Here is a 5,915-nt window from a genome sequence, read left to right as displayed (position 1 = left end):
GTCACCTCCTTTTTCCTCCTCCATCTAGTGAAGTCCCTCCTCCAGGCAAGCCCTATCTCCTTCCCCTCTCAGCAAAACTTCTAGGAGAGTTATATAGGGGTTCCTCTGTCTCACCTGCCATCTGCCTCCTGCACCCCCTCTTCCAACCCGGTGGCCATCCCAGCCCCTCCCCACAGTGTCCCCACCGTGCTGGCACTGGGGATCACTATTCCTCCTCCTGGTAACTTGCTCCTTTCTTAGGCTGCTCCGATGCTGCCAGGTCCTGGCCTCTCTACTCACTGGCCTTTCTGGATCATCTCTGTCTCCTTCTGCTTGGTCACCTAAGCAGGCCTGTCTTAGGGCTCTCTCTCCCTCTGTCCAGTGGGGACCTCACCCAGCAGCTGGCAGATGATTAAAAACATTCCACTGTAGCCTGGAATTTCCCGACTCCTGACACATATAACCAAATACCTCCTGCCTTTCTCCCCTGAATGGCCCGCAGGCTTCTGACACTTAACAGGGAATGCGAGATCTTCCACGAAAGTCTGCTCCTCCAGGGCCGCCGACTGGCTGAACAGCAGCAGCAGGCCCTCAGCTGCCAAAGCCCGAGACCAGAAGTCCTGGAGACTCCTCTGCGGCCCGTTCTGTTTCCCATCCAATTTGGTGCCAGTGCGAGGTCATTCTCTCTTCTTAATATTTCCTGAGTTCCTTCCCTCTTTTCCTCCCCGCGGCTAGTTCTCGTGACTGAAGCACGAGCCTCCCAGCTGGGCTTCCTGCCTGCTTCCTTCCTCTCCTTCCAGAACATTCTCCAGCTTAGATAAAACCCAGTAGCTGCCCGTTCAGTCCAAATTCCTCAAGCTGGCATTGAGGGACTTGGTGCCCAGATCTGGCCTGATTTTCACCTTGTTCCCATTATTATTTATGCTGGTCGAAGTTAATGCCTCCCTGCTCCTCGTTCCTTTGTCTTTGTCCCAGCTCTGCCTGAAACATTCTCCCCACGTTTTTTTCCACCCCTGCAATCCAAATCTCGACCATCATCCAAGGTTTAGGTCAAAGCCTCCCTTTCAAGTTCCTCCTCCGGTCCCTGGAGCCATGAGGATGTTCTCCATCTTCGGGCCCCCCAGTGCCCCTTGGTGGCCTTTGATCCTAATGTCCACCATGTTGTTTCATGGCGATTCTTACTGGAAAGATGGATTGAGTCTGGGGGTGGCACCTCTTTGGGGTTGCCTGGCAAGGAGGAAGGAACTCAAATGCTAAGCGAGGATGGGGGCTCCATTTGTAATTTGGGAGCCCCGTTTTGGTAACTGTACCTCCATCCCCCCACTTTGGGTCCCCATGCTTCAAGAGGGGTGACACTCCTGCCTCAGGGGTGGTGTGTGACCTCCACCATAGCCAATTACTGATTGCCATTCCACAGCCACAGGGATGGGCTAGTCAGAACCAAGGGCATCTGGAGACTTTCCACGGACTTCTAGAACTGAGGTCTTCTCATTCCCAAAGGCTAGGACCCAAAGCTGTAGCCATCTTATCACTATGAGGGAATCATCCAGGGAAGGAAATGAAAGCAATGGAGGCAAGAAGCTAGGTCCTGGGATGCTGTTGGAATCTCTGAATCAAGCTGTGCCTCGAGCCGGCCCTACCCCTGGACCTTTCCCTCTGATGGACAGTACATTCCCTTCAACCACCCTGGGTTGGGTTTTCTCCCTCTTGCAACACCAAGAATCTGACCTGGTGCACAGGGTGAGGAGAGGAGAGCTCCCAGGTGGCTGGCTTCCCGGCTGTCAGCACCATCTTCCAGGGGGTCATGACGGCATGGCCTCCCTGGGCTCCGAGGTTGGCCAATGGAAGCGGGGCTGCTTCGTGCCCCTGGCCCGCACATTCGGCGCCGACTGCTGGCATCCCAAGGTCCGTAGGAGTAGAATGAGAACCATCTGGACTGCTAATTGAAGCCGTAGGCCCCAGGGTAGGGCTGGGACCCTGGAATGTGGATGCTGAGCCCTGAGCCTAGGCCAGAGAGCATCGAGGGCTTCTCAGGGAGGTGTTGGGCTCCCACCGGATGATGCACAGGACCACCAGATTCTATGAGTCACTCAAATATGGGAAGAGGATGGGAGGATTCCCAGACTTTTCCAGAGAGAGCATCTGAGCAGAGAGGAGACCCGGTCTTACCTTTCCCAGGAGCCCTTTGGGAATGTTGCTGGAAACAGCCAGAGCAGGGATTGCCGGGAGGGAAGCACAGGGGATTGGGAAGTGCCCGGATGCTGTGGGAAGAGGGTTGGACCCAGAGCCCTGAGGGGATGGAGGGTGAGAGTTGGAATGTTCCTGAGTATTCCTCCATGACAGAGCCCTAGGGAAATGTTCCTGGCATCCTCTGGCATGGTTGGGGGAATGAGAGAGTAGAGTTGGGGACCACCCTGCAGAGCTCTAACTTTCAGCTGGGCCTGAGAAGGATCCCCCTGCACATGGGGATGAAGAGGGCCTCTTGGTGTCTCCTTTGGGGAGAATACTAGGTGTCCATATGAATGGGGGCATCACCCCCAAAGACCAGCAAAGCCATGTGCTGGGAAGTGGGGGTCTTTGCTGGGGTGGGGGAGGGCTCTGGAGCCTGGGGGAGGGCCCAAAGGGGGAGAACCCTGCAGGGAGCCTGGCGTGGCTGGGAGGGTCAGCCTGAGGGCAGGAATGTTGGAAGAGTCAGGAAAGGGCTGCAGGTGCCCCCCACCCCGCCTCTGCTCTTCTGCACCCAGAAGCCTGGGGGCTCGGTTCTGTCCCCTGGCCTTCTGCCCACCAGCTGCCACAAAGCTGGGGAGGAATCTGCTTTGCATTATCAGAGGAGTTGCCACCCTCAGGCATATGGTCAGCAGACCCCCACACACACAGCCTGGAGCATCATGGGAAATGTCTTCTCCTGACCCCAGCTCTGGCCCAGCCCCCTGGAGCACCCTGGGTTCAGTGGCCCCGCCACACCTCTCCTCACAGGATGAAGAGGCCTTTCACATGGTTCCAATCTTATCTCAGCTTCACTGAACTGGATGAAAGAGGGGAAGGAGGCACTAGGGGAAGACAAGGGACCCTGGTGGGCAGGCAAAGATGAAGGGTCTCATCCTCTAGCCCAGAGAACGAAAGAGATAAAGGGAGGTTTCCCAGCCTGAGCAGAGAAGAGAGAGCCACGGGGCTGGGGGGTGAGGGTGGGAGGGGAGAGCTATAAGCCTCAGGCCTAAGGGTTCTGATGACAGGGAAAGAAACAAGGCGGCATCCTTCAGTCCTCAGAGCATGGCAGGGGCTCCAAACAAGTTCCTACTCTGGGACTTATGACTCTAGAATTGTCTGCCTGGTGTGATGACCGCCAGCCACATGCAGCTATAAGCACTTGAAATGGGGCTAGTCCAGACTGAAATGTGCTGTAAGAATAAAATACACACTGAATTTTGAAATTTTTATAGGAAAAAAATTTTAACAAATTTCATTAATAATTTAAAAGCATTGATTATATGTTCGAATAATACTTTGGCTATATTGGGCTAAATAAAATATTAAGTTCATCTCACCTGCTCCTTTCTACCCTTGTAATGTGGCTACTAGAAAACTAAAAATCAGGGGATCTCTGGGTGGCTCAGTGCTTTAGCACCTGCCTTCGGCCTAGAGTGTGATCCTGGAGTCCTGGGATCAAGTCCTGTATATCCAATATTTCCATTGAATTGTGCTGTTCTAGTGCACATGCATTCATTTATTCCAAAAATTTTTGTTGGGTGCCAGCTATATGCCTGGCAAGGTGCTGAAGATTAGAAGGTGAGCAAAACCAGACCCCATCTCTGGATTTCTGGAGTTTACAGTAATCAAAGAATTAGAATGCAAAGATTTCTGAAGAAAAGGAGTGGAATATGATGTCCTCTGGACTTGGAATCAAGAGACCTGATTTGTGTCCACAGTATGTGAAAGCTTCCTTAAGGAAGCACTTGGGAAAGGAGAACGTGTTCTAGACAGTGAGGACAGCATGTGCAAAGGCCCCGTGGCTAAAGGGAACATTGAAGCTTGAAGAATTTTAAGAGGGCAGGTGTGGGGGACCACAGAAGAGGACGAGGATGGCTGGAGGAAGGCAGGGAGTCTGGAGGAGGTGGCAGGGGCCTTGTGCAGACCCTGAGGGCCACATTAGAGATGGGAAGCTGATAAGCATTTTTGCCCTTGGGGTTGGTGGGTAGAGAAGGAGGGATGGAGAGGTCAGGCTGAAGGAACACAGAGAGGGTTTCTCCACCAGGGCTGGGGGAGGCGGTGCAAATCTGCAGTACAATGTCTGTAAGGGACCCCAGGGACCCTAGGTTGGTATCAGCTACTTCTGTACCCCCTTCCCAATTCTGCACACCCTGAGGAGCTTTTTAGAGTGGTCTCTTCTTGCCATCCCTGTGGCTTCCTTTGCTTCAGGCTGCCATTGACTTCCACCCTCCAGACTTCAGCCAGAGCAAGTGCTTTCTTCAGTGGAAGTCTGTCCATGCACCTCCCCTGCTTAAAACCCCTCCATGGCCCCCCAGTGTTCTCAGAACATAGTCCAGACCCTTAGCCTGTCTCTTTGTGAGCCTGTCTGCATCTGGCCCCGCTGACCCTCTGCTCTCCCTGGGCTCCAGGCACAAGAGCCTCTCCAGACCCCTGGGTACTCTGGTCTCTCTCTTTGGGGCCTTTGCTGAGCTATGTCCTCTGCCAGGAATACTCTCCTCCCTCAGCCTGTTGACTCATCAATAAGGGCTCAGATTCCCTTTTCTGACCTGTCTTCCCTACCCCCTGGTGAGGGTGGGCCTGGGCTGGGGTGCCCCTCTCACCCCTAGCATGGCACTGCATGCCACACACGGCCCGTCTGCTGTTTCCCCCTCAGGATTGCTGGAGTGGGTCTCCCTTATTCCCACAGGCAGCATCTGGCTCTTCCCTATCAGAATGGGGGCTCTCTTAGGGGAGGAATTGTGCCTCTCTCATCAGATAAGAGGTACCCAAAGTCTGGGGCTGTGTTTTCTCCAGCAGACAGGAGGCACACTCAGGACAGAGATTGTCTCCCCCATCACCCTGGGGGTTATCCATGATCATTTCTCTTACCTACTCTGAATCATAACCCTCCACTTACACTCCTTATAGCCCTCCCAGACATGGCGGGGTTGGGGGGCTGCGGATAGAAGGCAGCCCTCTGCTTTCACCCCATGCCTAACCCTTGGCTGGGACCCTGCTGGCCCCTGCCATGATTCTGAAACTAGGAAGATTTGTTTGCTGTTCTTTCTGGGAAAAGCAAGCCTCCCATGGCCTTCCCCGGCATCTACGATTCAGCCCCACCAGAAGACCTGGCCAAGTGATCAGCAGAGGCTGAGTGGGGGCCTTAGGCCTGGAGCCGGGAACCCTGCTGCTCCTGGGCCAGGCAGGGCTCAGAGCCAGGCTGCCAGGAGCCGGGGTTGGGACCTGCCCCAGAGAGCCGCCAGGGAGGGGCCTGCCTCACTGAAGGCCAAGCAGCCAGGCTCCTGCCAGGCCATCTGGAGCCAGACCCTGGGTCTGTGCATGTGTGTGGGTGTGAGTGTGTGTCTCCCAGGCCATGTGGGTGGCTGCGAGCTGCGGGGTTGTGACCCGGCCCTCCCCTGGCAAGGAGGCAAGCCTCTGGCTCCCCTGTGGTCAGTTTCACTTCTGACATCTGGTCAAGTTCACAGCTGGCCAGCTTCCTGCGTGGTCATTTTCACTTTTCCTCTCCAAAATCTGGGGGCAGAAGGCCCCCACTCTTTCCCTATCCCACTTCAATTAACTCCATGGCTACACATGTGGATTTGCTCGATTTCTGTGAAAAACCCCCCATTTTGTGGGGCGGGGACAATAGGACAGGAATTCACCAAGTTAGAAATTATACCTGGGTCCCCTCCACACACAACCCTCCTCTGCCCCCACACTGGCTCCAATCACGTACGTTTCCAGAAAAA

Source organism: Nyctereutes procyonoides, unplaced genomic scaffold (assembly GCF_905146905.1).
Source record: "Nyctereutes procyonoides isolate TBG_1078 unplaced genomic scaffold, NYPRO_anot_genome, whole genome shotgun sequence".
Taxonomy (NCBI): Eukaryota; Metazoa; Chordata; class Mammalia; order Carnivora; family Canidae; genus Nyctereutes; species Nyctereutes procyonoides.
The sequence above is the reverse complement of the archived record's forward strand: the minus strand, read 5'-3'. Positions refer to the sequence as shown.